The following is a 20,069-nucleotide window of genomic DNA, read 5'->3' on the forward strand; positions in this document are numbered from 1 at the left end:
CAGTGTGTCTCAGACGTATAAATCAATCAATCAATCAATCAATCAATCAATCAATCAATCAATCAATCAATCAATCAATCAATCAATCAATCAATCAATCAATCAATCAATCAATCAATCAATCCTGATCTGCAAGTGTACTGATTCCCAACATGCTGATGATGAATTTCTTCCTACTAATGGGACTCGATCCAGCTATCTACGGTGTCACACCGTAAAGATTTGGCGGCTTAACGATCATGGCGAAGTGGGCTATTTTAAGGAGGAAGAACCTATGCATATAGATCGACTATAGAGCATGCAGCGTTGAGAAAGGCAGCGGTAGTCATTTTCACCCGCTTCAAGTACTGTGCTCTCACAATTTAGCAACACAGCACAGTTCCAGGAGCTGCCTGAAGAAGAATACCACCAGGAAGGTGGAATTTTTCAGGTTTTAACGAAGTGGGCTATTGTTAAAGTTATGGGCGAATTCAAATGGGATTTGCGAGGCGATGTTGCGAAATGTGCACGTGACTTTAGATCAGCTTGAGAGTCATGCCGAGCAATCAGAACCCCGTGAGTTTCAGTCGGTGTCACCACTCTGGCGTGATCCCGTCAGCTTGGAGGTCGGTGTTCCAATCCTTCCGCGGGTGAAGATTGGTGCTCTCAAGCCAGTCTTAAGTCATGTGCAACACTGCCTCACGAAGCCCATTTGAATTCGCCCGTGAAGCTACCTGATTGGCTAAAGCAGCTGATAAAATGGCAACGGCGACAGTTATGTCATTTTTTCAAATTATTTATCAGTATGACCAACCTTGTAACGTTCATATACCCGGTTCACGTTGTTTCTTAACAACCTGTAAGTGTCTAAGATTTCCGTAACAAGTAAAAGCCCGTAAAACGCATAGTCCTTTCTCAACGCTGGATGTACAGTCTCCGACTTCAGTATGACGTCATCGAATGATACAATACTGCTGCTCCCTTGAGGAAGAGACATCGCCGTGCCGCACGGCCACCAGTGTATCTGAGGACTCCGGCGTGGTAGCACGTCGTGTGAGGTGTCGTTAGTTGATTGGATTCCACACGTATAAAATAGAAAGGAATACAATAGTCAACATTTAATAGGATTTTGGTGGGAGGGAATACGAAGGATTTCTTTCCTTCGAAAAATATCACGGAATATTGGTTTAGAATTATAGAAATCACACCAAAAAAGTGAGTGGCTGGTCAGAATTTCAAGAGAATCCAAGTTCGCAACCATCCACTGCCAAAAAGTCTTATGGAAAACGTCTAGGTGGCCGAGCGTTGGACCTATAGCTGAACACATTTACTCTCCCATTGTTGGAAAATGTTTTGGAACTAATGATCTTGAAGACGTTTCAATTTTTATTTAATTAAATAAAATATTAATGAAAAACTTCAAACCCACGGGGTTTACTTTAGACGCATTTCGGTTTTTAGTTCAAAACTTGCGACATAACCCCCACAAGCCTCTATTGAATGTTTTTCTATCACCATAAGCATAGCTACTACCCAAGCTATGACGGTACTACCAGAGCCAACTGTCCTTCGTCTTCTCTCTTTAATCGAAGAAATTAATTTCTAACGTGGTCCAAGTGAATCAATCCTCTCATTCTCATTTCCAGAACACGGAAGATTTGTCCTTGCTTCCCAATCTAAAATAGCATTCCACTCCACAGAAATATATTGTCCAATTTACAGTCTTGTACACTTTTAACTTCAGGTATCCAGGCACCTTCTTCTCGCAGAGAATACCAGTTACCTCTCACAGAGTGGATAATGCTGCGCTTACTTTCAGCCTGATGTCAGGGGGTAGCACCATCATTTGATGTGATCAAAGACACAATATATTTAAAAATGGTGGTCATTTGTGCCGTGGTATAGGGTAGCGGGCCTGTTTATTACCCCAAGACCCCGGGTTAGATTACCGCCCAGATCACGCATTTTTTTCACATCAGAGGGATGGGTTGAGATCCACTCAGTCTACGGGATTACCAAGATCCTGGAATGTTTTGTAGTATATTAGGAAGTACCGCCTAGCCCGGTATTCCGCCATGTAGCGAGAGTAAAATAATTTATAGGGGTTATGATGGGCCGTAACCCTATTGTATATGCAAACTCATAGCACAGCCGTTGTGCAGGTTGTAACGTAAGGACAATCGAACCCAAGGATGACGAAACAACTGACGACCAAACACCACAAACACTCAGTTTCGTTTGCCAGTACTACCACAAGAGACACTAGAGGCCATCCCAGCGCGAAATCACGCCAACTACCTAGGGTCGGCCTCGATCAAGACACAAGATACGGGACTGGGAGGTGATGGAATCTGGGCAAAAGCAAAGGTAGAAAAGAACCTCAACAGATGGTGGATCCAGGGGAATAAGATAGAGCAATTCATGTGAAATACCAGGAAACTCTAAATATTCTAACCACATAACAATTTAATAAATAAGAATATTTTAAATAATTAAATAAGAAAGCATAGAAGTTGAACTAAATGCATTAAATAAAGAATAAGAAGAAATCAATTCATTCACTGAAACCATTTAAAATCACAAATCATTTAATTTAAAAAAATATTTAGCAAGCGAACTCCAGTTCCTTTTCCTTTGTAAAAAGAAAACTTTTAAATCGATTGCCGTATGACTATACTAGATTGAAAGCTCTCAATATATACATTTTTAGGAAAGGGGTACCCATTTCAGTCGACAATTTTGTCTACTAGAATATTGAAGTGCATTAAAATAAAATCCTCATTTAAAGGTCACACATGAAATAAAATAAAGAAAATAACCAGAAGGGAAGTAGAAACATCTCAACCAACAAATTCAAAATATCGCAAATGGTAGAAGGCGAATTAGGAAACTAGAAAATTTACAAATGTCAAAACACGACATATTCACACCAAGAATAATTAGCTTCACAAAATCGCATCACAAAAAATCGAAGGAATACCGTAGCGATGACATTGCTTAAATAACGTCGACAATGTTACTTAATATGAGGTACAATAAACCAGCCATCATCAATCAGTTCTTGACCACTACACCAGAACGCTTCTCGAAATAAATGAACACGTAACGGTGACGCAATGCATATCAAACCATATCTTATCCATACACATCATCTTGACACAACAATGACATAACCGTTGTAAGATGGTGCAACAACAACAATAGCAATAATAAAAATTACAAGAAACAATATAAATCCGTACCGTTAAAGAAATAGAAACTCCAAAATGGTAATAGCACCTTCAGTGTTCTATAGAAAAATAAATGAGTAGATACAAAGGAAATATAATAATAATAATAATAATAATAATAATAATAATAATAATAATAATAATAATAATAATAATAATAATAATAATAATAATAATAATAAAATAAACCAACAAAATTAAGTTAATTAGAACATATCTCAGAACGATAAATTTAAATTTGAACAATGACAATAATATGCTACCAGGCCTTAGCCGTGTCTAGAACAGGCTTTAAATAAAGTACTAGAAGAACACTTAATTATGGAGACCACAGGTTTGTTTTGGTTTTAAGGCCGTCAAAGTACATACCAGATATCACCTCGAAATTTAGAGGAGAATTCTTTTAAACTGCTCCAAATATTATGTCGACCGATGAATCTAAAATTTGGGAGATTTTCACTCCATACCAGAGGAACTAACAACGCATCGCCTTTGCGCTGTATAGTAAATATTTCAGTCATACATGTTTTAACTCGTGGGAACGATAAATTTAAATTTGAACAATGGCAATAATATGCTACCAGGCCTTAGCCGTGTCTAGAACAGGCTTTAAATAAAGTACTAGAAGAACACTTAATTATGGAGACCACAGGTTTGTTTTGGTTTTAAGGCCGTCAAAGTACATACCAGATATCACCTCGAAATTTAGAGGAGAATTCTTTTAAACTGCTCCAAATATTATGTCGACCGATGAATCTAAAATTTGGGAGATTTTCACTCCATACCAGAGGAACTACCAACGCATCGCCTTTGCGCTGTATAGCAAATATTTCAGTCATACATGTTTTAACTCGTGGGAACGATAAATTTAAATTTGAACAATGGCAATAATATGCTACCAGGCCTTAGCCGTGTCTAGAACAGGCTTTAAATAAAGTACTAGAAGAACACTTAATTATGGAGACCACAGGTTTGTTTTGGTTTTAAGGCCGTCAAAGTACATACCGGATATCACCTCGAAATTTAGAGCAGAATTCTTTTAAACTGCTCCAAATATTATGTCGACCGATGAATCTAAAATTTGGGAGATTTTCACTCCATACCAGAGGAACTACCAACGCATCGCCTTTGCGCTGTATAGCAAATATTTCAGTCATACATGTTTTAACTCGTGGGAACTCCTTGTGCCAACAGTCATGATAGACGAGCTACCTCAACCAAAGTATGAAGTTTATAAAACTTACCGACGAAGAGGTCCGTAATTAATCTTTTCCGGCACATTTTATTAAACTGTCTTACCACACACTGTTAGTTTACAGAAAGAATTTATATTACTCTGTACTAATCTGCCACCTTAATAGTAAATTAAAACAACCAATAACTTATCACCGTAAGTTCTAATAAGTAAGAGTCTCAACGGCAACTTCAGTCCCTTAACTAGGGTGGACGGTAATCATTTCCCTTAGCCATAATGGCTAGACAGAGAGTCACTTCAAATGCAGCCATTTTGGAGTTGACCAGCTACCGATTCTCAGTTCACAGAGTAGGTCCACAAGTCAACGCACGTCGGCAGTTGACAAACGCAGAGCGGAGTCAAGGAATAAAAGCCGTAGAAATTCCTCCGCGTCGTCTAATCAAGATATTAGATGTACCAGAATTAACAAATTACAGCCAATTGCTGTCTAGCAATTCATGGTGCATTTCTTAAATTCCACACATACCAAGAGTCATTGATGGCAGTAGTTATACTAATTCCCTTTAAATTATACTACCACAAGGTGAAGTACATCTGATACTTCAGTAAGTTATCATTCTAACCTTTTACTCTCTAAAATTCCGTGCGCTAGACTATTACAGTTAAGAAGCTATCTGATCGTGAGATAGTGGTCCCGGTCTCTAAAGCCAAGAATAATTGGCAACAGGATTCGTCGTGCCAACTACACGATACCTTGTAACCTCCAAGCCTTCGATTTGAGCAGCGATCGCTTGGTAGGCCAAGACACTGTGAGACTGTTGCGCAATGGTGAGGACAAGTGGTGGTCGTTTGTGAGTTCCGACCGATGGCGGTGACGGTGCTATTGGTTTGGGAACAACATTCTAAATATTCTGCCTCTTGGATATAAAACTACTGTCCATTTTCAGTCGAAAAAGCAAAATTTGTTTGCCTTTCTGTAATTTAATACATTAAAAATATGATATTCCTCAGATTATGTTGCTGTATAACAGCATTTGAAAACTACAGAATAATAAACCCAAAATAAACCTTATTCTAAATACACCCTGAAAAACTTATTATGATACACAATGTTTACTTTGAGCAGCCGTGAGGAATACCCTTTAAAAGTTAGCTCATTCGTCGGACTTCCACTTTGTGCACAAAAATAACTATGTTGTGCTAATTTTAAAGGTTAAAAATGTAATGGAAAAATAATGAGAGAAGCTGGAGATAAATAATTACAAAGTAACAAGTTTCCCTTGCGTACTTCCCTGGACACTGTGAGATATAGCTCTTTATATTTAACATTACTTATCATGTTTCTGTTTATACCGTACGTCTAGGCATGGGAGATAATTATAGAATATAATTGTGCAACAAGTTCATTATTGACATGATCCTTTAAACAAATTTAATAGACAGTATTTTCATCTATAATTCACAGCGAGACATGCATCCAACACAAAATTTAATATATTGGCGTTGCGACTCGAAATGCTGCTATATGACTGCTGAGGGGAAAAAATACTTACCCGCAGTACATATATCACTGAACGAAAATTCGTGGATACAGTTCATGCAATACTGAACCTTAGATGACACAACCTTTCTAGTCAGAGTTCTAAGCTGAAATTATATCACATGGCTTGTTTTCTAGGGACAATGACAATATACTGCTGTGAAATGCATTTCAACATTGAAACTGCAAGCCTCTGCGAATTACAGTAATTAAACTCTTTCATATTATTTCAATTTGTCGTAGTATTTAATTCACTCAAGCCTCCATGGCCGAGGCGGAAACGCCGGCCTCTCAACGCTGGGTTCCGTGGTTCAAATGTCTGTCACTCCATGTGAGATTTGTGCTGGACAAAGCGAAGATGGGACAGATATTTCTGCGGGTACTGCGGTTTTCCCTATCATCTTTCATTCCAGCAACACTCTCCAAAATCATTTCATTTCATCTGTCGGTAATTAATGATTGCCTCAGAGGAGTGCGGCAGGTTTCGGCAGCCGGAACAAATCCTAACCTCGCTGCTGAATGGGGGCTTCATTCATTCTATTCCAGACCCGGTCGAATGACTAGAAACAGGCTGTGGATTTTCATTTTTATCATTTATTCACTCATTGCATTGTTTACACATTTACAGGAGTCTGTTGCATTATTTATTTATTTAATTGTTTATTAATGTTATTCATTTATTCCACACTATAGCAATTAGTGTCCCCATTATAGTGGCAACAACTTTATGTAACTAAAATTAACATGATGGTAGTTAAATCAATACTATATATATATATATAGCTTGTCTAATAACGTTAATAATATCGAGCAAGTGGCTATGTGGTATGGGTGATGTAGAGGACAGCTTGCATGCTCTTGGTGTGGGCTCGAGCCATACTGTCGCCAGCTCTGAATATGCTTTTTCATGGTTTCTCATTTTCATACAAGGGAAGTGCTGGGGATATACCTTAATTAAGGTCATGGTCGTTTCCTTCCCACTCCTAGCCCTTTCATGCTACATATCTGTGTCGGAGTGAGGTAAGGAAAATTGTACAGGAGCATATAAATGATTGGTACTTAAAAGGACCGAGCTGAGTCACTCAGATGGGTGAGGCGCTGGCTTTCTGAACCCAACCTGGCAGGTTCGATGCTGGCTCAGTCCTGTATTATTTGGAGGTGCTCAAATACGTCATCCTCGTGTCAGCACATTTACTGGCACGTAAAAGAAATCCTGTGGGTCCAAATTTCAGCACCTCGGCGTCTCAGAAAATCCGTAAAATTAGTTACTGGGACATAAAGCAAATAACAGTATTAGTACTTAAAAGAAATTAAAAGCGAGCTCGATAGCTGCGATCGCTTATGTGCGGCCATTGTCCAGTATTCGGGAGATAGTGGTTCGAACCCCACTGGCGGGAGTGCTGAAGATGATTTTCCGTGGTTTCCCATTTTCACACCAGGCAAATGCTGGCGCTGTACCTTAGTTAAGGCGACGGGCGCTTCCTCCCCACTCCTAGCCCTTTCCTGTCCCATCGTCGCCGTAAGACCTATCTGTGTCGGTGCGACGTAAAGCAACTTGCAAAAAGATATTAAACTCTTAATTATCTACTATACACATTAAGTACGGCATATTTCACTGGGAAACAATTTTTGTTGTATTTATAAAAAAGAAACTCGTGTCCTCATACCGAGGTTGTGCAGCTCTCTTCAGGAATAACCCTCCCCCCCCCAACGATGCTGACCTGCGTGTACCATTTTAATTACCAGCCTTCAATCCCTGGCAGTACCGGGAATCGAACCCGGGCCTCCTAAAGGCAGCCAATAGTGTCAACCGCTACACAACGGAGGCGGACTGCCTTTATATAAATACATGTTTTCACTTAAATTCAGTGTGCTGATCTGTCGGGCTGATTGGCTCAGGCGGTTGAGGCGCTGGCCTTCTGAACCTAACTTGGCAGGTTCGATCCGGTGTTATTTGAAGGTGCTCAATAATAGACTTTTTGGGTTGAATACATTGAAGGAATGTAATGGAATTTTACTTGTTAGTTTTTAGTTTATTTACAAACCTCGTATTATTGTTTCTTTTGAGTATTTATTTTCAAATATATCCTATATGCATTCCTGACACAAATGAATGAATAAGAAATCACTCATTGTACAGTAAATTTTTAAATAGTTCAGAGTTGATATTGTATGACCTTTTAAAGTCGACGTGAAGGTAACTTGAACTTGCTACAAACAGTCATCTCATTAGCGAACTAGTCTTACGTTAACCTCTGACATTGTGCGGTTTCTATCGCGTGTTACGGTACTTAACTGCTTGTCGTCTGGAGCGGGGCTGCGTGCATTAAAGCGCCTCCCGTCCTGTCAACAGCACTTCACCAAGATCAGCAAACCTAGGTTAATATTACCTTGTAGCCAAGTATCGCTCTTTCGAATTACAATCTTATTGAACTAGTGAATTGAACAAACATTTTAAAGAATATTTCTCTTGATAATAAGCGCCCATAGTTTGCTTCACAAGACAAAATGAATTAGAAACCACTTTAGAATAATAAAATAAATAAATAAATAGCCTTGTAAATTTCCTAAATATGTCACACTGTACAATACTCACTCCTACATTCTGGAGGTTTTCAAATCCTTAGACGCTCGTGTTCATCTATATAAATAAAACCATAACGACTGTTTGGCTGTACATTGAATATTTCGGCGAAATTTGGTACAGTTATCCGTTTCACGTGTAGAAATGACCATCAGATTATTTTTTCCCTTAGGTGTCTGTTCCTCTGAGTTCTTCCAACAGAAAAATTACTCGATATATTTGACCAAACTCCATATAGAGAGTCCACCTGAACTTGGGTAGGTTTCAGGGCCAATATTATTTCTAAATCCCTGAATGTACTGGGGTTTATAGGAATATTAAAACAGTGAATTCACCATCCCACACAGTATACATGTCCAACATTAATGGAAATCTACCAGCCTTAAATGAGAAAATTTGTATTTCATTAATGGACACGTTTACAGGCTAATTCATGCCACTCCATTGTGGTTTAACGCCAATAACTAAAGAGCCAGTTTACTCTTTTCGACAGAACAGATAATAAGAGAGGTTATGGTCACCTGTTGGTTTCATAAGACTTCAACTGAAGTACCACTACAGGTTTCAGATAAACAAGAATATGTAACCGAGAACTAGAGATAACTTGGTACAACTGTACCGTTCAACAAACTCTGTGATCGTCTTCATTCTGTCTAGACTTACTTCAGCTTTATCGAACTTCACATTACTGCCAAGTGATTTCGTACAAAAATATCGGTTTAACATCCGTTTAAAACGTTTGAATACTGGCGTGTAAATTCGTATAAATTCAAGAAGGAATCGTGCAATCTTGCTATCGTTGATTAAAAACATCTCATATTCACAACATAATACATATTCTACAGAAATGGAAAAATAAAATATCAACATTTAGAATGAACGGGTACAAATGCTAGTTTCGCAATGTAATGAGTATTGCGAAACTTAGAAAGTACTGTATGTTGGTTTCCCATCCTCCGCAATAATAAATTTGACTCTTAATGGATAGGCTTATTTTCCGAGAAGTTGAATTGTTTCCAATCCTGCTCTATTTAAAATTTATCCCCTGAAATAAGGATCATCACATGACTTCATATTCTCTACGTTTCGGAAGACTGAATGATTCTTAACAATGACCAAAACTATAGCTTCCGGTTGAGAAAGCTAAATAAAATTCAAGAAACTCAATTGTCTAAAATTACCAGTGTTTCGCCCCAGGTACGGCATGGGCTGATCAGTTGGATACCACACCTTCCCAAGGCACTGGCCGCCTAGCACGCCGGTAGCAACACCACTGCAGCGCCGACGTACTAGGGGAGAATCGTCTCTCCACTTGCCATATAAGCCCTCCCCATGACCACGGTGAGGTAAACAACTGATGAGCGCATGCCGCATTAGGGCGAAACACTGGTAATTTTTGACGATTGTGTTTCCTGAATTTTATTTAATTATAAAAAATGTTGTTGTATTAAAATTGGGTGGGGTGCTTGAAGTTGGAGGTAGACTTAGATTTGAGTAGAATATTTCGATATTTCTAGAAGTGATAAGGAAATAAATATTCCTCGTATTTCACGATTGAAAAAGACGAACGCACGTGTATGTGGCCGAAGAGAAGTCAGTACTTCTTGTTTGCACATTCATTAATAACTACCTAAAATTAGTTACACTCGTGAACGACTCACGGATTTTTGATCTGCTGCCGAAACGTACTTACCTTAAATTGCTATTATTGATTGACAACATCTCATATTCATATTTTAATACATATTCTACAGAAATGGAAAAAGAAAATATCAATATTTAGAAAACTGTGCCTGTTCAAAATGCATTTTTCATATAGCAACACGATATCTTGCTACTTGCTTAACATCACGTCGCATATTTCCTTAGAGTACATGTCAGTTCGTAGAGAAACCTTCATTTGTCAACGGCCATGTACTTCCCACTACTAACACACAATGTCGATAATTGTTTTCTGTATATATAAATGGAATAGCACGAATATTCCAATTAGGTATTTTCATTTCTAATAAGGTATTTTGAGTTGGTACTGTCACAATGCAAAGACAAATGGTACAAAATATTAAAATGATGGCTTTGAAACTGAGTGCCTGAAGCCATATAATTTTGATTGTAATATTGACTCTCGAGGAACTGTATTGTTTGAAAAGATACCTATCCTAGCAGATAGAGAATCATGTTAATTGTTCCGTACCTTAGTGCGCCGAGTCCCTTTATGCTTTCGAAGACATATTCAGAATTCCTACCTGGAACAGAAAAGAGAATTCATATGAATCACATAAGTAGAGTATTTTTGATTGTAGAACAATATAGTGGGTATTTAAAAATAATGTTTATCATATGCTTAAAATATCAGGCACCAGATCAATTTACAGAGAACTTCGCATGAACTACAAATTCGAGTGAAAAGCATTTTTAAATAGTGGTATCAGTATTCTGCAGATAATAATGAATGATTAAGTACTTCAGTGTAATCCTGCAGAAGAAATAGTATATAGTACGGCAGAGTCTGATGAAAGGACTTTTGAGAATGCGGAAATTAATTTTTCACTTTTAGCTTCTTTGGTCGTGTTCACTTAACAACCTTGTCATTTGTATGTGCTGAATGTACTCAACGCGACCTAACGAGACAAAACTTTATTTGAAGTACAATGTGGACGTAAAAATTAATCATGAATTTCAATTGTGCACTGCGAGCGACTAGCGCGCACTCCGTAGTTCTGCTGCAAGTAGTGCCAGACCTGCAGCTCATATCGTAACCGGAAAAATATGATCTAGGCTATAATAGCTGAATCGGTAGGCCATCCTACATGAAATCGCAAAGTTATAAGTTCGGATCCCACAGGTGTATGTTTGGCCAATTTTAATCTTTTACGAGGACCCATCCCATGTTTACGCCGAGAAAGCACAAAGTTGTTGATATCTGTCAACATTTTACATTATGTCCAGATCTAATGCACAATATGAGCAGGTAATGGGAATCCTAGCACACTGGAGAGAGGAGGAAATGTACTCGTATATTTGGGTGGTGCTGCCTTTAAATAAATCTATACGCGATAAGAGTTACACTTCATAAATCTTTCAGACCCTGCCCACATATAGGCCTATTGTTGTGAAGTGTTAATGTTGATCTGTTCCTACATGTCCTTCCAGAATGTGGTTGTTCAAGTTTATTCTCTAGAGACTTCATGGAGATTCCAGGCAAAGGGACAACAGAAGCAGGGACTGTCACTTGCCCGCAGACCGGCCAGTAGGTTACCAGCCTAACTCTCTCCTCTTCAAGGAATTACAGAGGATGGTTTCAAGAAAGCCGACCGTGGCATAAACACTTTGACAATACAGAGCGTTAAAATCACGCACGGCCAAACTTACATGTAATATTCCTCACAAGCAGAAGAAGAGATACATCGACGCAACGGGGATTCAGCGCAACGGCGGGTTGATTCATATATCAATCCTGATGGTGAGAATTGCAGAAATTTCATGAAAGGAAAAGTTTCATGAGGTATATGGTACGTTCTGTTCTAGTGTGTTTTCCATGATTAACACACTATATAGAGTTGTACAAACTGAGTTCTAATACGGAAATGAGGCGTTTACGGACTCATGTTCATATAACACATTTTCATCCCCTTCATCGAGGAATGTATGCTGAAACTTCGGCCTGTTTTACTGTTACACGTGAACAGGGTGGTCGAAAACCACGCTAACCGTGTATGTGTATTTCTTATCGTATCAGAAATGGCATTTACACTGTTCAGTTATACATACTAAACTTCATAACAAAATATAACACAGATAAAAATCAAAGAACATTCCACCAGTCTCGACCAGTATCTAGCAACATCAAGTGTACTCCGTATTGCATGCAAGAAGATTATCTTCAGTGCAGGAAGATGGACAGAGTCAACACTGGAGCATATGTTGCATAGTTTGTTTGTAATCGCCACAGTCACGTTTGTTGTTGCCAGCATTGATATAGCCTCATCTTGGTAGGTTGACTTTGGATCGACCCAATCCTGTCCTCAGTCTGTTCAAGGACTTCCAGACAGTCATGACATCCAGGAGGCAAACGTTCTGTAACTGTCATCTCTCCTGGGATATTGGGGACGTCGGCTTTCCAAAGCTGTACTCGTGCAGTGTCAGGTGATCCAGTTAGTTCCTCTTGACGTCACTCTCTGGTCTGGAGTTGTATTACCACGCAGGGGATGAGTACTTTGCTGGTCCAATCTAGTCCTCACCTTGTCTGCAGCTACTTTCCTCAGAAGACAAGGTGGAGCAATTCCTGCAAGACAGCAAAGTTTGTCAACAGGAGTAGATTTTAAGCAGCCAGTCACTGGCCTGCATGTCTCGTTGAGGGCCACATCCACCTGTCTGGCATGGGATGATGAATACCAAACAGGACATGCATATTCTCTGACAGAATAACAAAGTGCATTTGCAGATGTATGGAGGGTTTACGGTTGACTACCCCATTGTGAACCAGCCAATTTACGAAGTAGATTATGACTTGCCGACACTTTGTGTTTGCAAGTCGTGCAGTGCCTGTTGAATGTCAGAGTTCTGTCAAGGATAACGCCCGGATATTTTGGAGTGTCGCAGTTCTGTAATTTGATACCAGACCACTTTTTTCACGATGAGCTGGAAAGCTTACACTTCATGTTTTGTAGGGATAGGTTTAAACTGGTTTTAACCGGACATATGAGCGTTAGAATGTTAGTGGGTTGGTAATAGTGATAAGTAATCTGAAAATTTTAATTTGATATCTCGCACCGTTTTTTTTCAGCTGCTGAAGTTAGCCAATCAGATCGCTTCGCGGGCGAATTCAAATGAGATTTGCACGCCAATGTTGCTATATATACAAGTGGAATAAGACAGGCTTCGGTGCACCAATCGAAGAGAAAAACTTCGCCATCGTAGGGTTTCGAACACGAAACTCCGAGATGACAGGATCGCAGTGGCGACACCGCCTGAAATCCACGCTGTCTTCATGTTTGATGCTAATTTCTCGGCATGACTTTTAAGCCAGTCTCTAGTCAACAACACCACTGCACAAAAGCCCATTTGACTTCACCGGTGAAGTCATCTGATTCGCTAACTTCAACAGCTGATAAATAAATAACGAAAATAGATGTTTTGAAGTACTAATCACTATGACCAGTCATGTTATCCTCATACACCCGGTTCACATTATATAAGACTACCTTGTACATTGACTGAGCAAATGTCATGGGATAGCGGAGCACTGGTGCGCAGGTGTGTTGTCTGCGTACCACACGCCCCCTGTGCTAGCAGCAGTTGTATAGGAGACCTTGTGAGCAGTGGCTGTGCATGTGACAGGTTTAACATGGAACGTCGTCGTGAGCTGACACCGTTCGAACGGGGTATGGTGGTCGGTGCCGTACGGATTGGAAGTGCGACTTCGGAAGTGGTGCGAGAATTCGGCTTCACACGATCAACTGTGTCCAGGGTGTATCGTGAATGGTTGAATGTGGGTGTCACCGTCCACAACAGACGAACTACCGGCAGTCCAGCGACCCTCGAGGACTGTGACCGGCGACATCTGAGACAGATTGTCAATAGTGACAGACGGGCAACCGTGCAACAAATCACGGCTCAATTCAACACAGGCCGTGCTAAACCCGTCTCTCAGTGGACAATCCGTAGGAACATTGGTTCTATGAGGTATGGAAGCCACCGCCGCACATAGGTGCCACTGTCAACCCAATGTCATGGGGCACAACGACGCTCATTTGCCGCCAGTCACCAGGGATGGACACTGGAACAATAGCGTAACGTGATATGGTCGGACGAATCATGATTTCAACTGCACCAGGCCGATGGGAGGCACCGTGTATGGCTCAGACCACATGAAGCGATATATCCCGCCTGCCTCGAAGGTGTGGTCCAGGGCGCTAGTGTCTCTGTCATGGTCTGTGGTGCATTTTCCTGGTATGGAATGGGCCCCCTAGTTGATAAGAAATTTCGAATGGTACGCGGTGTGTTGAGCTGCTCGGAGCCCATCTCCACCTATTTTTGGCCTTCCAGCGCCCAGACGGTATTGCGCCGCCACGTCGCTCCCATGTCGCCCTGGAATGGTTCCAGGAACATGCAGCCGAGGTCCAACGAATGCTATGGCCACCCAGGAGCCCCGATATGTACCCTATCGAGCATATCTAGGATGTCCTGGAACGCAGGCTCCGTGCCATGGGTCCTGCACCTACGAACAGACCAGCATTGGCGGCTGCTCTGCAAAGGATTTGGTGTCAGCTGCGTCCAGAGGACTACCAGGGACTTATCGACTCACTTCTACGGCGTCTCACTGCATTTCGCATGGCCAGAGGGGCCCCACACGCTATTAGGTGACTATCCCATGACATTTGCTAAGTCAGTGTATATCCTTGATCAGTAGTATTCATGAAGAGTGTTTAAGGCTGGAAAAAACATTTCACCGACCAAAAATCCGATATTTCAACCTTTTTTCGTTTAAAACTGAAGTTTACTCTTAATAACCGTGCAGATTATTTATTAATATCTCCAGCACTATTGAAGTTATGATAAAAAATGTGAAGCCCTGTTTGGTGCTCGTTTACGTTAAGTTTTATCAGAATTGTTTTCCTGATAACTTTGAAATTTTTTAAGATATTAAGACGAAATTTTGTATACATATACATTTCAAACATAAGAATATTTATACTATAATTATTGATCTATTATTCTGGTTATGTATTAATAAATAATTTTCAAATGAATATTAATGAAAAATAGACTACTTGAATATAACTTCATGAAAATATATATTGATACTTGATGGACTTCACTGATTATAGTCAATGTTGTAGCTATAGCATTACTAATCATAATAAAAAAGAATAGAAGAAAAATATCCATGTGTTTGTAAATTATCATGGAAACGGCAAAAATATATTCCATGTTATACCGAAATTTTGAATAATCTGTTATATATAATGGAATAGGTCTATATGATTTCTATATATGTAGGCATATTGTTAAGGAATAATGTGTTTGTCATACTAAGTTTCCTGTTTTTATTCCATTGCTGCGGAAAAAGAGTTTAATACACCCCATTTTTCTAGGTTCAAAGGTGTAGGTGCCCCCTTAAGAAAATAACATCCCACACGCACCTCGCGACATGTGCTCGTGAAAACAAACTTCAAATAAAAACATTCCTCGCGTTCGAAGCCCCAGGGTAAAGCTAGTAATTAATAGCAATTGCCGCAAAAGTAGTGATAAAAAATTGAAATCTCTTTCATAACGGCTAAGTTAGAGAGTAACTTGAATAATGAGTTGATTCAGTAAAGATCAGGAAGTTATTCTGCAGTTACTTCGTATACTTTCTTTGCTTTCTAGTTGTATTAGTGAGGAGAGACATTTCTTAAGGTCATTCTCACTCCAGTTCTCTGCGGTGTAATATAATGTAATGTAATCTACGAAAACTGTTAGAGAGGATAAGGCAAACTTTAAGAATGAACTCTTTCTCGCTCTTCAGAATAGAGCCAGAGGCGTTGCAAAGTTTGGAAATACTAGCAGCGTGTTTGTGGCATTCTTATCAAACCACTTTGAAACCACCAACCACAGGGCGCAACTTCCCCAGAGTAGTGCACTATTATCAGGAAATTGATAGTGCCAGTCGCAGGCTTTGCTTCCCCTTCACTTGATATTCTGGAGTAGGAGTTCTTGGTAATAGCGTAGATCAGATTAATGTATCCGTTACAAGGTCTTCTGAAATAACTATATGTGTTCAAAAGTTTACTAAAACAGTCCTGTTCAGTCCATCCGGCCGTTCTACTGGACAGATTTACTTCATTATTTTATTCTCTCCGAAATTACCTGACGATGAATCATCAAGCAATCAAAGTCTTTAAGTTGAGTCAAATTCGAGTAATCCTAAAATCAAATCACTAAATGGCCTTACGTAACTGGTTGCACACAATTAAGGGGAGACGTGTACGAAATCTTTCAAAAGTATCAAACAATATCTTTTGCTGAAATTGCTAGCTTATTGCGTAGGGAATCTAGTTCCAAAATAACGTAGTTGAATGCAGTACCTCGGTGCACCTAAAAATTCAAATTCCTAATACAGGTTTCTCAGGTGACACGGCCTTTTTTTAATACATTGTTATATTCCAACTCCGCTGAACTTTTTATGTCCGTTTTATCAGACAGTTGACGGTATCACACTTAGGAGTATTGAAGAATACTGTGAAACGTCATTTCTGGCTGGTCAAACATGGTGAATGCTGCTTAAAAGGTTGTTTTCATTTGACAGATACAGTGCGAGTCTGTTTGTTTTGAAATTCAATTGTAATTTTCCGGACTTCCTTTTTCCACGACAAATGTATCTTTTTCTCTTGAACTACTAAAGGTATCAATCTAAAACTTATTAGACAGGCAGGCTGAACACTGTCACGCAGTTTACTGCAATCCAGTTACAAAATATCTAATTTTATGTACTTGAGCATTTAATATATATGTAATTTTTGTAAACTTATCAAATTAAAATTTCAAAATTCTACAAATCATATTAGCCTAGGCATGAAATTAAAAACGCTTTCAGGCATTAAATTATCAAGGTTTTAACAATCATTAAAACATTTAAGATCCAGAATTTCAGGACTGCCAAGGAAAAGGTACATCAGTATGACCAAAATTCAAATTTGAATGTTTTAAAAACCATTGGGCCTTTGCTGACGACTTGTTCTTAATTGCAAATTATGCCGAAAGCCTTGCAGTCTAATATCTTGGAATATGAAATGACGTGCAATGAGTATGGTATGAATATTAGCCTGTCGAAGACTAAATTGATGTCAGTAGGTAAGAAATTCAACAGAACTGAATGTCAGATTGTTAATACAAAGCTGGAACAGGCAGATCATTTCAAGTATTTATGTTGTGTGTTCTCCCATGATGGTAATATAGTAAGTGAGATTGAACCAAGGTGTAGTAAAGCTAATGCAGTGAGCTCGCAGTTACGATCAACAGTATTCTGTAAGAAGGAAGTCAGCTCCCAGACGAAACTCTCTTTACATCGGTCTGTTTTCAGACCAAGTTTTCTTTACCGAAGCGAAAGCTGGTTGGACTCAGAATATCTTATTCATAAGTTAGAAGTAACAGACATGAAAGTAGCGAGAATGATATCTGGTACAAACAGGTGGGAACAATGGCTGTGGGGTACTCAGAATTGGGAGATAAAGGCTAATTGCACATTGCACATTGTGCACTTTTCATTTAATAATAAAGGCTAATTTAGGAATGAAATCGATGGGTGAAACTGTACGCATAAACCGGCCTCGGTGGTGGGGCCTTATGAGGCGAATGGAGGAGGATAGGTTACCTAGGAGTGTAATGGACTCTTATGGAGGGTAAGAGAAGTAGAGGGAGACTAAGACGACGATGGTTAGATTCAGCTTCCAACGAATGACGACGATGGTTAGACTCAGCTTCCAACGATTTAAAGGTAAGAGGTAGAGAACTAAATGAGGGCACAGCACTAGTTGCAAATAGAGGATTGTGGCGACATTTAGTAAATTCAGAGAGTCTTTCAGACTGAACGCTGAAAGGCATAACGGTCTATAATGATAATGTATGTATGTAAATATTTATGTAACATTTTATCTAAATTAACTGATGAGAACAGTGCATTTTAAATCAATGTGCAAAGTTTCATGATTCTAACTCAAATAATGTCCAAGTTACAGAGAATGTTGTAAATCAGTTAATTGTCGTGCATGTCTCCCCTTAAGTGGAGCAATATCTTTATGAAAAGATATCTGTGAAGATAAACTATTAAAACTAACAGGCGTCTATAGGCAAACCTGAAACTTCAACCAAACTTGGTACATATATCATCGCCGTTGTGCTAAAACCGTGAATGTGACAATGCTCTCCCTATCCATTATTTCCCTTAAGACTGGTTACGCTCCCAGGCCACATATTGATATGCTGTCCATCAGAAACTTTTTTGTTAATTTTCTTACAACTCAAAATAGGCATGACATTAAAAACCAGGCATTAAATTATCAAGGTCTTAACAATCATTCAAAACGTTTTAGAAGGTACCGAATATCATGATTGATGAGGAAAGGGTACATCAATATAACCAAAATTCAAATTTGAAAAATATTTTTTTCTAAAACATTATATTTAAATTAACTGATTAGCGTTTATAGCTAAGAATGATGTATTTGAAATCAAATCAGTATGCAAAGTTTCGTGATTCTAACTGAAATAATGTCCAAGTTACAGAGAATGTAGAAAATTAATGAATCGTACTTTAGGAATGTACGTTTGCGTGAAGTATTTACCCACTCCTAGACCGAATTTTGAATACACAGTTTTTGTGTTCGCTAAGCTAATTTGTGACATTCCAAATGACAGTTGGAATCATTTACATGATTATCTATAACGCAACGCGTAAATATATAATACTATCACTTATTTTTATTATTTGTCTTAAAGGATCATATACTACCCAGACAATATGGGCTTCAACAAGGACAAACTTCCACGTAAAAAAAGTGATTTAAAAATTACAATTAAACACACAACACTGATTCTAAAACTGAAAAATAGTTCCTAAAGCATCACCCAACTTCATATAAATATACAAAATTCACTTGACACAAATTTAACTGGTAATACAAATCCTAACAGTAAACGTTCATGAAAGTACTCGGACAACGCATTTACAGCAAAACACATTTTTGACCTTTGGAGCAGCATGCGTACTTGTAGTGTACTAATAATTTCTGTTCTTTTAAAGAGAAGTCTGCTTTCCTAGCTTAATGATTAACGTAGTGGCCTTTGATTCATAGGGTTCCTGATTCGATGACGGCCGGAAGAGCTCATTTGTCCACGTTTTGGATTTCGTTTGACGTATGATTTTTAGTGCCAGGAGTGGTATATTCTAAAGGTGTGAGCTTCATTTACTGCTATGTGAGGGTGTTGTCTCTGAGTGAAGGTGTAATTTTATAGGCTAGGAATACGAAAGAAGCGATCATGGCGGTGGGAAAGTTATCATCCCTGCATTTGCGTGGAGATCAAACGGGAAACCATGAAATATCATTTCCAGAGAAGCCGAGGGGGAATCGAACCCTCCTATCTCCCGAGTACAGATACCACCCGTAATTGGCTGTGCCATTTCACACCGAGTCAATCTGTTCGGTCCTGTTTCGGTTATTTCCCCTCTCTCGGAGACCGGTTAGTTTTGTTCGTCTAATATCACATCTACATTTACATACACCATATGACACTACCAATCACAATAGAATATATCCCTGCTCATTCGATTGGTGTCAGGAAGGTCATCCGGCTGTACAATAGGTCTTAACTGACACTAATGCCTAACCCAGATAATTATGAAAAAGTCTGGGAAGTAAGAATTTCTAATTGAAAGAGAAGTTATACATCCTAAAAATGAGCAACTATCTTAATCCTTTGTAAGCCCAAATCTATTTGACACACGAAAAACGAAATACTTGACAATCCCTTTCAAATAGGTATCAGTTATGTTTATATCCA

Source organism: Anabrus simplex, chromosome 9 (assembly GCF_040414725.1).
Source record: "Anabrus simplex isolate iqAnaSimp1 chromosome 9, ASM4041472v1, whole genome shotgun sequence".
Taxonomy (NCBI): Eukaryota; Metazoa; Arthropoda; class Insecta; order Orthoptera; family Tettigoniidae; genus Anabrus; species Anabrus simplex.